This window comes from Amaranthus tricolor, chromosome 8, assembly GCF_026212465.1.
Source record: "Amaranthus tricolor cultivar Red isolate AtriRed21 chromosome 8, ASM2621246v1, whole genome shotgun sequence".
In the NCBI taxonomy this organism is placed as follows: Eukaryota; Viridiplantae; Streptophyta; class Magnoliopsida; order Caryophyllales; family Amaranthaceae; genus Amaranthus; species Amaranthus tricolor.
This window is the reverse complement of record NC_080054.1, coordinates 11,423,917-11,436,315: the sequence shown is the minus strand read 5'-3', so window position 1 is coordinate 11,436,315 and position 12,399 is coordinate 11,423,917. Positions and strand designations below refer to the sequence as shown.

Here is a 12,399-nt window from a genome sequence, read left to right as displayed (position 1 = left end):
GCTCCACAATATCATAGGGGCCAATGAAACGCGGGCTCAACTTCCCACGAGCACCAAAACGAACCACACCTCTCATCGGAGACACACGAAGTAAAACTTTGTCGCCCACTTCGTACTCATCAGGCCGACGTCGGAGATCGGCGTATGATTTTTGTCTATCCTGGGCTGCCTTCATTTTATCGCGAATCAACTTTACTTTCTCTGTCATTTGCACAAGCATATCAGGTCCTAAGGTGACGGATTCAGTAAAATCATCCCAACATACAGGACTACGGCACTTACGACCATACAGTGCTTCAAACGGAGCCATTTGAATCGTTGCCTGATAACTGTTATTATAAGAGAATTCCACTAAATCCAAATGTTCATCCCATGAACCTTGCCATTCCATGGCTATTGCTCTCAACATGTCTTCTAGTATCTGATTGACACGTTCAGTCTGACCATCCGTCATAGGGTGAAAAGACGTACTATGAAGAAGAGTGGTTCCCAAAGCTTGCTGTAATGATTTCCAAAAATGTGACAAGTATCGAGTATCACGATCGGAGACAATAGTACGAGGTATTCCGTGATATCGAACAACGTATCGAATATAGGCACGAGCAAGTTGTTCCATATCCCACTTACAGTTCATCGGAATAAACCTTGCAGACTTAGTAAGCCTATCCACGATAACCCAGAGAGTATCATTACCAGTCTTAGTTCGTGGCAACCCTAACACGAAATCCATAGATATGTCATCCCACTTCCAGACCGGGACTTCTAGGGGTTGCAGTAACCCAGCTGGTCTTCGGTGTTCACTCTTAACCTTTTGACACGTTAAACACTTGGAAACAAATTCAGCAATATTCTTTTTCATACCAGACCACCAAAACATGCATTTTAAATCCTGATACATCTTATCTCCACCAGGATGAACCGAGTATCTAGAATAATGAGCTTCGTTCAACAATTTTTCCTTCAACGAGTCACACCCATCCGGCACACACCACCGTCCTTTAAAACGAAGACTACCGTCCTCATGAATTGTAAAACCTTCAGCTTTCCCTTCACTGATCTGCTCCCGAAGTTTTATAAACTTTGGGTCTTCCAGTTGCTTAGCCATAATCTCTTCGAAAAAGGTAGGTTGAATAGACAAGGCACTCAACCTGGCTTCCAATTCCCCTTCTTGGATTATCTCCAAGTTCATTCTCCCAAACTCCTTACACAACTCCTCAGAGGTTATTAACGCTGAGACGGAATGCCTCGATTTCCTACTCAAAGCATCAGCGACTACATTCGCACGGCCTTCGTGATATGAAATCTCTAAATCATAATCACTGATAAGTTCTAACCAACGTCGTTGGCGCAAATTCAACTCGGATTGAGTGAACAAGAATTGCAAACTTTTATGATCCGTAAAGACCTTGCATTTGACACCATAAAGGTAATGTCGCCAGATTTTCAATGCGAAAACCACAGCAGCTAACTCCAAGTCATGTGTTGGATAATTCACCTCATGAGTCCTTAGTTGACGTGAAGCATACGCCACCACCCTTCTATCTTGCATTAAAACACAACCTAATCCATGTTTAGAAGCGTCACTGTAGACAGAGTATTCCAAGGATGGATCAGGTAAGGTCAACACAGGGGCTGTAGTTAACTTCTCCTTCAACAACTGAAATGCCTTCTCACACTCCTCAGTCCATTCGAACTTCTTTTCTTTCTTCATCAAGGCTGTTAATGGACGAGCGATGCGAGAAAAGTCCTTCACAAAACGACGATAGTATCCTGCTAATCCCAAGAAACTCCGGATATCTGTAACATTCCGAGGTGTAGACCAATCCCGAACAGCTGCTACTTTTGCTGGATCAACGGAAATTCCTTCCTTAGAAACAATGTGACCCAGAAAAGCCACTTGCTCTAACCAAAATTCACACTTCGAAAACTTAGCATACAACTGATTCTCTCGCAGAATCTGCAAGACTATCCTTAAATGTTCTTGATGTTCTTCTTGGCTCTTGGAATATACCAAAATATCATCAATGAACACCACCACACACTTATCGAGGTACGCGTTAAAAACCCGATTCATCAACCCCATAAATGCTGCGGGTGCATTGGTCAACCCAAAAGGCATCACTGTAAATTCAAAGTGTCCGTATCTGGTTCTAAAAGCTGATTTGCTAATATCCTCCTCCTTGATGCGTAACTGATGATACCCGGACCGCAGATCAATCTTGGAAAAGACTCCTGCCCCTTGCAACTGATCAAAAAGATCATCGATCCGTGGTAATGGATACTTATTCTTTACAGTGACCTTATTAAGTTCCCTGTAATCAATACAGAGACGCATCGTTCCGTCCTTTTTCCTTACAAACAACACCGGGGCTCCCCAAGGCGACACACTGGGTCTTATATAACCCTTCTCTAACAACTCCTCCAACTGGATTTTCAATTCTTCCATCTCCCTTGGGGCCATTCGGTAAGGAGCTTTTGAAATTGGTCCCGTCCCAGGGATTAAATCAATCGAGAAATCCACGTCCCTTCTTGGCGGCATACCAGGGAGTTCTTCGGGGAAAACATCTCTAAAATCACAGACCACTGGAATGTTCTCAAGCTGCAATTCCCGCTCCCCTACTTTACTTATACTACATAGAAACCACGGTTGCCCTTGCTTGATTAACTTCTTGACTTTTAATGATGATACGATTTTTATCCTCGGTCCCTTAGGAAGACTCCTATATTTAACCTTCTCCCCCCTAGGTCCACTTAAGGTCACTGACTGTTCTTCACAATCTATTATCGCTTTATATCTACTTAGCCAATCCATTCCAAGTATTACATTTAAGTCATCCATTTCTAGAGAAAATAAATTACTTGGAAATTTTACTTTCCCTATCTTAACCGGCACTTCACGGAACAACGTATTACAATGAAATATCTCCCCGGAAGGAGTAGAGACTGAAAAAGATGTTTCCTCGGGGTTTTCCAATTCTAAGTCCTTAACTCTAGACTTTGAAACAAACGAGTACGATGCACCAGAATCAAACAGTACTTTAACGGATTTTGTATTAATACAGAACGTACCTATGACCACATCCGACGCTTGCGCTGCCTCCCTCGAGTTAACTGCCGAAAGCCTGCCGTCGTTCTGGGTAGAAGTAGTAACACCTCCTTGATTCCCACGTTGGCTTGAAAAGAAATTCTCGTTTCTAGCATTTCCCGGTCGTTGTTGAAGACCGGAGTTATTCCCCGAAAACCTTGGGTTTGAGGCACCTCCCAAGTTTCGGCCAAAACTTCCACCATTGTGATTCCCCCTACCAGCATCATTACTACCCCGTCCGTTAGCGATTCTTTGTTGTTGGAAACCTCTATGATTTCCCCCTTGCAACTCTTGTTGTCCTATGCGAGTATAACACTCGTACAATCTATGGCCCGGCTTACCACAGTAAGAACAGTCCACTAACGCACCCCGGCAGTCCCTTCCTGGGTGGTTCTTTTGGCATCTCCTACAGTTGAAGATTCTCTCTTTCCCATTACGATCATACAAAGGCTTCTGCATTCTAGCCTCTAGTCTCGAACTTCCCCCATTCTTGATGTTTTGACCAGAATGGAAACCTTTCTCCTGAAAGCCCCCATACGGTTTGTGCTTCTTAAATTGATTTTGGACTTGATTACTCGCATTCGTATCATTCTGAAACACGGGTTCTTTTCTCTTTTCTCCGCTATGGCCCAACTTCTCTTTTTCCTTCCTGATAACATTCCCAATCTGCGCAGCTCTCTTATATAGCTGGTCTAACGTATCATATCTATCAGTCTCAATGTGTTTTTGGATCTCATACGATAGACCTAACTCAAAACGCTGTATTTTCTTTCCCTCAGTTGGGACATCGTCAGGGCAAAACTTCAAGTATTCCATAAATTTCTGATAATATTCATCTACCGTTAGGTTTCCCATTTCGAATCTAGCAAACTCATTTGATTTGTCCTTCCTAACATGAGGCGGATAAAATTGGTCTCTTAACGCCCCCTTAAATCCTTCCCAGCTTAAGTCACCGTTGTTTTCTGATATCAACCTCATCTTACTATGTGTCCACCAATAGTCAGCGTCTTCCACTAGGAAAAACGCGGCTTGGTCAACCATGAGCTCAGCAGGACATCTCACCACACTAAAAAGCTTGTCAAATTCTCTCAGCCAGTTTTCCAACATAGAAGGTTCACCTTTTCCACTATAAGTCGAGGGTTTACTCTGGGCTATTCTCTTACTAATTGACGAAGCCTTTTCTTCCAAGGATTTCGGTCTCGGATTCCTTGCGCCAGCTAGGGCCTTGACTAGGTTTCGAAGCACGCGATCAGAGTTTCCTCTTGGCACGGACCTTTTCAAAAAGGGTGGCATGATGGCAGGTATACTGCATCAGGTTCAAACAAGGTGTGTAATTACATTTCTATAGCGTTTGAGGTTTAAGGAAAAACTCATTCTGTTATTGCTCTAAAATAAACAAGGTAGTAGCCCTAAAGGTAAAAAGGTTGAACAATAAGTCTATAATCGGATTTATTCTTTATTTTATTTTATTTTATTTTTTATTTATTTATTTATTTTTTTTTTCATAAACACCACACTGAATCGATTCTACTTTCAAATGTTTATCTTATAAAATCTCGGAATAAAACAGGATTCAAATTCAAAACAAATAAACCATATACTTCCAATCTAGAAAGAATACTTGGGTATAAATTCCCACATAGTCATTGTTCAAAACTACAAAAGTTCGTGATAAACAACCAAATCATCCAATCAACAAAATTGTTCGCAATTTATTCTACTAATGAACTAGACATACGAACTCAATCACATGCATAATCAAATAAAGTAAAATCAATCAGGCAAATAAAGGTGACGCATCCATGCGGTCCCGATCCTCCATGTATTGATCAGGGTCAAAATCAGCATCATCAGAGTCATCGCTAGACGCGCTATCGGAATCAGAAGGGGTTCCCACAGATAAGGAATCACTCATAGAAAGTCGCTCTTCAGAATCAGAAAGCTCTACTATTATTGGTTCGGGTGGTTCCTCTTCCCACATCATGATTTCACTCTCCTCCTCGCTCATAAGATCCTCTCGCCTCACCGGCCAACCCCCTAAAATAATATGCTCACTATCATCATCACTCATCATTCCATCTCTATAAGCTAATTCCCCCTCATCAGGATCTTCTACCACTCCTAAAGGATCTTCCTCCATAAATTCTTCCTGCTCCGCATCAAAATTTCCTTCGAATTCCTCCTCAAATTCCTCTTCTGGGTCCTCATCGGGGTCCTCCTCCTCCGGGTCCTCTTCTGGATCCTCTTCTGGATCCTCCTCTGGATCCCTCTCAAAATCCAACCCCTCGAAGATTATAAACGGCATTGAGTCTGGGTCTACTATGTGAACATCCTCCTCATTATTATCTCTCCTTGCCCCACTAGACTCTGGAACGTCAACTCCGTCCCGACCCTCAGTTTGCACTGCTCTTACCCTCCTGTCAAGCTCTAGGTGAAACTCGTCTATCATCCCCATCAATGTATTCGTTTCCTTTTCCATTATCCCTTCATACACCTGTTTGGACTTTTTGAAGATCATTTCCATGCGTCGGGCGTAATCCAAATCACTTTCTCCCTCTTTTCTATCCCAAATTCCCTGAGCCTCTATTTCTGCCCAAGCTGGGGCATTAACTAAAGCTCTCCAGGGTTCATCTCGGGTATTAATTCCCTCATCGGCCGGTCTTTTTCCTTTATCCATGAGAGAAAAAAAATAATAATCGAACTTCCTGACTCACAGGGAAAGAAAGCAAAACAATCAATTTCTAAGATATGACAGAGATAGATAATTTAAATCATCAGAGATATAGACACAGAAATGCTGTCATACACACATCAAGTTATCCATGACATCATGCTTAAAGACACAAAGCATAACACATCATATCCCCTTATTGTCTACCCCTTTTACTCTCGTTAATCAAATTAAATTTTTTTTTTTTTTTTTTTTTTAACGTTAGTCTATCGATATAGATAAATAACACTAAATAAAACTCCCGCTCTGATACCAGTTGTAACATCTCGGAATAACTCGGGTCGTACGAGAAGAGAAAATGATCTTTTAAAAACAGAATAAACTGTAATCCGAGTCAAACCGGGATGTTAGAAACAGTTTAAAACGGTTTTGAAGTTAAGGAAAAACGTGCGGATCGAGTTCTATTAGCGTTATTAAGAACTACTGGATGATAAGAAAAACTTAGCAGCGGATAAGAAACGAAAAGTTGAATCTACTTATTACAACTTGAGAGCGAGAGTCGCCTCACAAAACCAAATGCTTTTTAAACTAAATTTTGAAGTCCTTATTAAGACTCTCTACCCTAATAATTTATTTCTTCAAGGGACAATCCTCACTCCCCAGACCTGCAACTTGACTTACTGCTAGTCATTGCCCAGATAGGACACAACATCATCGCAGGGTCGTTAAGACCAAAAGCACACGTCAGCGAACGTCGCATACCAATAAATAATAACATACGAGAAAGTTTAATCAATTAGTTAACAAATCACAGAACCGTACGCTTGATCATGCTTATTAAGTATATTTATTTTCTTGTAAAAGTTAGTCAGCCATACTGCTGTACTATCCGGCCATACTGCCAGTACTATCCAGCCATACTGCCGGTACACTCCAAACTCCATAAGTGAGACAATACATTAGGGGGAGCTAACCCCTAAGCAAGCCTCTACCATAGACACTCGCCTTACTTCGGTGTCTATAGTTAAGTATGCATACCCCCGCGGTGGCCCATAAAGCCCTCATATGCCGCGAGTAATTCTCTTCCACCAATTGACGACATACTACGTCCACTTTTAAGTTAGTGAGGTCATACTACCTCTACTTATCAAAACAATATATAAAGATTGACGTCATACTACGTCCACTTTTAAGTTAGTGAGGACATACTACCTCTACTTATCATATAAATGAATAAAATTATTGATTCGAACGATAACATTATTCGTTATGTATACCCATGCCTTACTTTTGGGTATCATTAATACATAATACATCGGACTAATGCGAACCACGCTGCGTGTACATACCTTAAGCAAGATAACCAACTCGCAAGCGTCTTAATCAATTCCCGGTCACGAATCGACTTCCTACAAGGTTCAATAGTATTCGGGAAATAAGCACACATACACATTTTCCTCAAATCGCACATAACACACATATACAATCACATCCATACCTAGAATGCTACACACAACATGAACATCCATCACATACTATAACATGGTATAAACACAAAACTGGACAGCCTATACAATCTGTCCAGAAACTCATCTTAAGACTGTCAAACTGAAAATCCGACTTCACCGTTGCGTCCGGAAGGCGTCAAAACCCCCGGGTACCAAATTTCAAAACTTATAACATAGTATAAGTATTTTTAACTTAATTTCAAAGCCAAAAATGCTCCAAAAACACAATTTTATCCACTATTTCAAAACCTACGGGATTCCATTTTTTTTTTTATCACAAAAATATAAAATTTCAATGCTTTATTCCCTAATACATCTAAACAATAAAATTTACATAATTTCCATGATCACATCCAAAAATAAATTTTAATTAATTATTTATATTTTTCTCAAAAAAAAAAAATAATTCTTTTTACTCCAATGTACACACACAAACATATCACATATATATATACATGCATTTTTCTTCTACCAACATTATACTTCTCTTTTATTAATCAATAAAAATAAATTTCCATCACCACATACACACACATTTTTTTTATATGAACAACCATTTTTTTTTGTATATATATATTTATATATATAATTCAATCATTCATCAAACAATTCTTCACACACATGTGCACAAATCTAAAACCCTAAAACCATACATTAAATTTAAATAGAAAAACATCATACATCTAAAACCCTAAAACCATATATTAAATTTAAATAGAAAAACATCATACATCTACACATAAATTTTTAATTCATGAACAAAATCATAAACTATAAAATCACACACATAAAATAAACATAGAAATTTAAATTAAAACTTAAAAATAAAACTAGGTTAAGAATTACTTACAATTGCTCAAGAACACACCAAAATTTTAAGAACCAAATTGATGAATCAAGAAGGCTTAGGCATGAGAATATGAGGGATTTTGAGAGTATTTTTCTTTACTTGCAAAGGAATTTGAAAATGAAAAGGAGTAAGGAAAAGGAATAAGGAAAAAGAATAAAGAAAGAATAAATTAAGGAATTTATGAGATTTTATTGATGATTATTGCCATAATCATTCATTAACCCAAAAATGGAAGTTACAATCTTCCAAAATACTTCCCATGGCCGGCCACCATTCATATTCCCTTATTTTTATTTTTATTTATTTATTTTTTTTTTTTTTTGAAATTAAAGATAGATTAGGAAAAGATTTGGACTTAAAATGATTTTATTTGCCTTAAAAGTTAAAGTCTCATGATTTAACCTACTTAACAAAATAAATAATAAAAGAAATATATATATATATATTTTTTTTTCCTAAAAAAGAATAATAATAATAAAAATAATATATCGGGAAAAATATCGGGGTGTTACACCGTTAGTGCCTTTACTTTATTAACTTCTTAATTAACTTTTGTTTTCTACAAAGGCGCACAGTTTTATGGCAGATGCTGCCATAATTTCCACTCACCTTTTTAAAAGTTAATATTTAACGTTTACCTAGATTCTCTTTCCTTTTCTTTTATGTAACACCCGAATTTCCTCCCGTCCTTTACGGTTTTGGTTTCGTTAAGGGGTCTAAAATTCTGGGGTGTTACACACTCACTTTCTTCCTGCCTTCCCCTTCGTAAGTTTCAAGGCGAAGTCTTGCAACAAAGAAAGTATTTCGCAATTTGCATGAAACCTAGTACCTAATTAATATTAAGAATTCTATTCCAAAACATTATGTATTATTCTTATTGGAAATTAGGGAATCTCAATATAAAATAAATAAAAAATAATTTTTCAAAACTTCATTTATTTATTTTATAGTTATTAAGTACCAACAAAGTGAAATAATACAATGATTTTTGTAGTTTATTTATAAGAGGAGATCATATGAAAAATGTAATCGATTCTTACGTTTTCTTGGGTCACTGGTCATCCGCCAGGAGTTTCTGGTTTAATACCGATATTTTAGCAACAAATCTAATAAATCTAAGTGTAGTTCTTGGTGTATTGATTTTTTTGGAAAGGGAGTGTGTGCGGGTTGTTTATTTCAAAAATAGGTTGGATTCAACCAACTGTACCTCGTTTTGTCTTTATAATTAAAGCGAAATTCTAAGGTGCATGATTTCACGAATGACTTCTGAATCAATAATAAATAAAGAAATCATATGTAAGAGCCATAGCATTTCGTGATTGGTTGGGAAATATACTTTGATTCTCTATTAACCAATAATGTAGGACCATTAACATGGTTAAAGCTTAAATTGTTTGAAGTCAAAGCACAGCAGGGTATTCTTTACTACCATTATATTGATACTTAATACCGAGACGTATTTTAAATTAAAAATCGTTCAAATTTTTCGATATATAACACTCATGTCGATAAAAAGAGTTGAATCCTTTTTTCTTTTTTTATTGGTATTGGAAAAAGGTTTAACCTTTTTATTTACTTAAGAATATATTTTAAGTAAATAAATGCCAAAAGGCTGAGTCGACGACCTACGTATAAAGTAAAAAAAAAAATTGGATTTGAAGAAAAAAAAAACTTTGCTGACAATTACTTAATACTTATATTTAATACTTAAAATATATAAATATATTTCTACTTTTTTTTTTGGGTCAGAAGAGTCCTCCAAATATTCTAGTCTTGATTAGTGATTTGTTTCCATTTTTTGTGGAACATGACCAGAGAAGAGAGGATGGGTTCGTTACATTCAAAAAAGGTATGGAAATTTGTCAGAAATAATTGAAGTAATTGAGCATGAGAGCCAAATGAATTGAAAGATTCAAGTTTGGTTCGGGAAGGGATCATGAACGTTTTGAAATGAATGGAAAGATAATCTACTTTCATTAAATGATTTATTAGATGATCGAAAATAGAGAATCTTGAGTACTATTCGAAATTCAAAAGAACTACGCGGAAAAGCTATTGAACAGCTTGAAAAAGTCAGGGCTCGCTTAGAAAAAGTCAAAATGGAAGCGGATCTGTTTCGAGTGAATGGATATTCTGAAATAGAACGCGAAAAAATAAAATAAAACTTTAGAACAATTAGAAACTTACAAAAATGAGACCATTCAATTTGACACAACCAAAAGCGATTAATCAAGTTCGACAACGGGTTTTCCAATAAGCCTTACAAGGATCTCTAGGAACTCTGAATAGTTGTTTAAACAACGATTTAGATTTACGGACCATCAATGCTAATATTGGCATGTTTCGTGCGATGAACGAAATAACCAATTAGTCCTTCTATCGATTGTAGTTATTATTTTTTTGTTTCCAATAAAAAAAGAAAGAAATAAATAATTAAGAAAGACTCATGGTAACCATTCGAGCAAAAGAAATTAGCAATATTATACGTGAACGTATTGAACAATATAATCGAGAAGTAAAGGTTGTAAATACCGGTACCGTAATTCAAGTAGGTGATAACATTTCTCGTATTCACGGTCTTGATAAAGTAATGGCAGGTGAATTAGTAGAATTTCAAGAGGGGTCAATAGGAATTGCTTTGAATTTGAAATCCAATAATGTTGGTGTTGTATTAATGGGTGATGGTTTGCTGATCCAAGAAGGAAATTCTGTAAAAGTAACAAGAAGAATTACTCAATTTCGGCTTCTAAATATCGGTTAATTGAATCTCCCGCTCCCGGTATTATTTCAAGACGTTCTGTATATGAGCCTTTTCAAACCGGACTTATTGCTATTGATTCAATGATCCCTGTAGCACGTGGCCAGCGAGAAATAATTATTGGGGATAGACAAACTGGTAAAACAGCAGTAGCCATAGATACTATTCTTAATCAACAAGGACAAAATGTAATATGTGTGTATGTAGCTATGGGTTGAAAAAAGCATCTTCTATGGCGCAGGTAGTTACTACCTTGTAGGAAAGGGGAACAATGGAGTACAGTATTGTGGTAGCCGAAACAGCGGATTCCCTCGCTACATTACAGTATCTGGCTCCTTATACCGGAGCGGCGCTGGCGGAATATTTTATGTACCGTGAACGACACACTTTAATCATTTATGACGATCTTTCGAAACAAGCACAAGCCTATCGCCAAATGTCTTTTCTATTACGAAGACCGCTTGGTCGTGAAGCTTATCCAGGAGATGTTTTTAATTTGCATTCACGACTTTTGGAAATTGCCGCTAAATTAAGTTCTCGTTTAGGTGAAGGAAGTATGACTGCTTTACCAAGAGTCGAGATCCAATCAGGAGATGTTTCGACTTATATTCCTATTAATGTAATTTCCATTACAGATGGAGAAATATTCTTATCCGCTGATCTATTCAATGCTGGAATCAGACCAGCAATTAATGTGGGGATTTCTATTTCTAGGGTGGGGTCCGTAGGTCAAATTAAAGCTATGAAACAAGTAGCTGGTAAATTAAAACTAGAACTGGCCCAATTTGCAGAATTAGAAGCCTTTGCCCAATTTGCTTCTGATCTTGATAAAGCTACTCAGAATCAGTTGGCAAGAGGGCAACGATTACGTGAATTACTGAAACAACCCAAATCAGCTCTTCTTAAGGTCGAAGAACAGGTATTGACTATATATACCGGAACGAATGATTATCTTGATTCATTAGAACTTGAGCAAGTATGGAAATTTATTGTTGAATTACGTACTTATGTAAAAACTAATAAACTAGAGTTCCAAGAAATTATATCTTCTACCAAGACATTTACTGAAGATGTAACATCTCGGAATAACTCGGGTCGTACGAAAAGAGAAAATGACCTTTTAAAAACGAGACAACTATAATCCGAGTCAAACCGGGATGTTAGAAAACAGTTTAAAACGGTTTTGAAGTTAAGGAAAACGTGCGGATCGAGTTCTATTAGCGTTATTAAGATCTACTAGATAATAAGAAATTCTTAGCAGCGGATAAGAACGAAAAGTTAAATCTACTTATTACAACTTGAGAACGAAAGTCGCCTCATAAAAACCAAATGTTCTTTAAACTAAATTTTTAAGATCTTATTAAGACTTTTCTACCCTAATAATTTATTTCTTCAAGGGACAATCCTCACTCCCCAGACCTGCAACTTAACTTACTGCTAGTCATTGCCCAGATAGGACACAACATCATCGCAGGGTCGTTAAGACCAAAAGCACACGTCAGCGAACGTCGCATACCAATAAATAAT

At 37.3% G+C, this 12,399-nt stretch overlaps 1 pseudogene; it reads left to right on the top strand.

The window, feature by feature from the left end:
- The first annotated feature begins 10,560 nt into the window (after positions 1 to 10,560).
- Positions 10,561 to 12,399, top strand: part of LOC130821537 (ATP synthase subunit alpha, chloroplastic-like) — a 2,141-nt pseudogene continuing 302 nt past the window's right edge.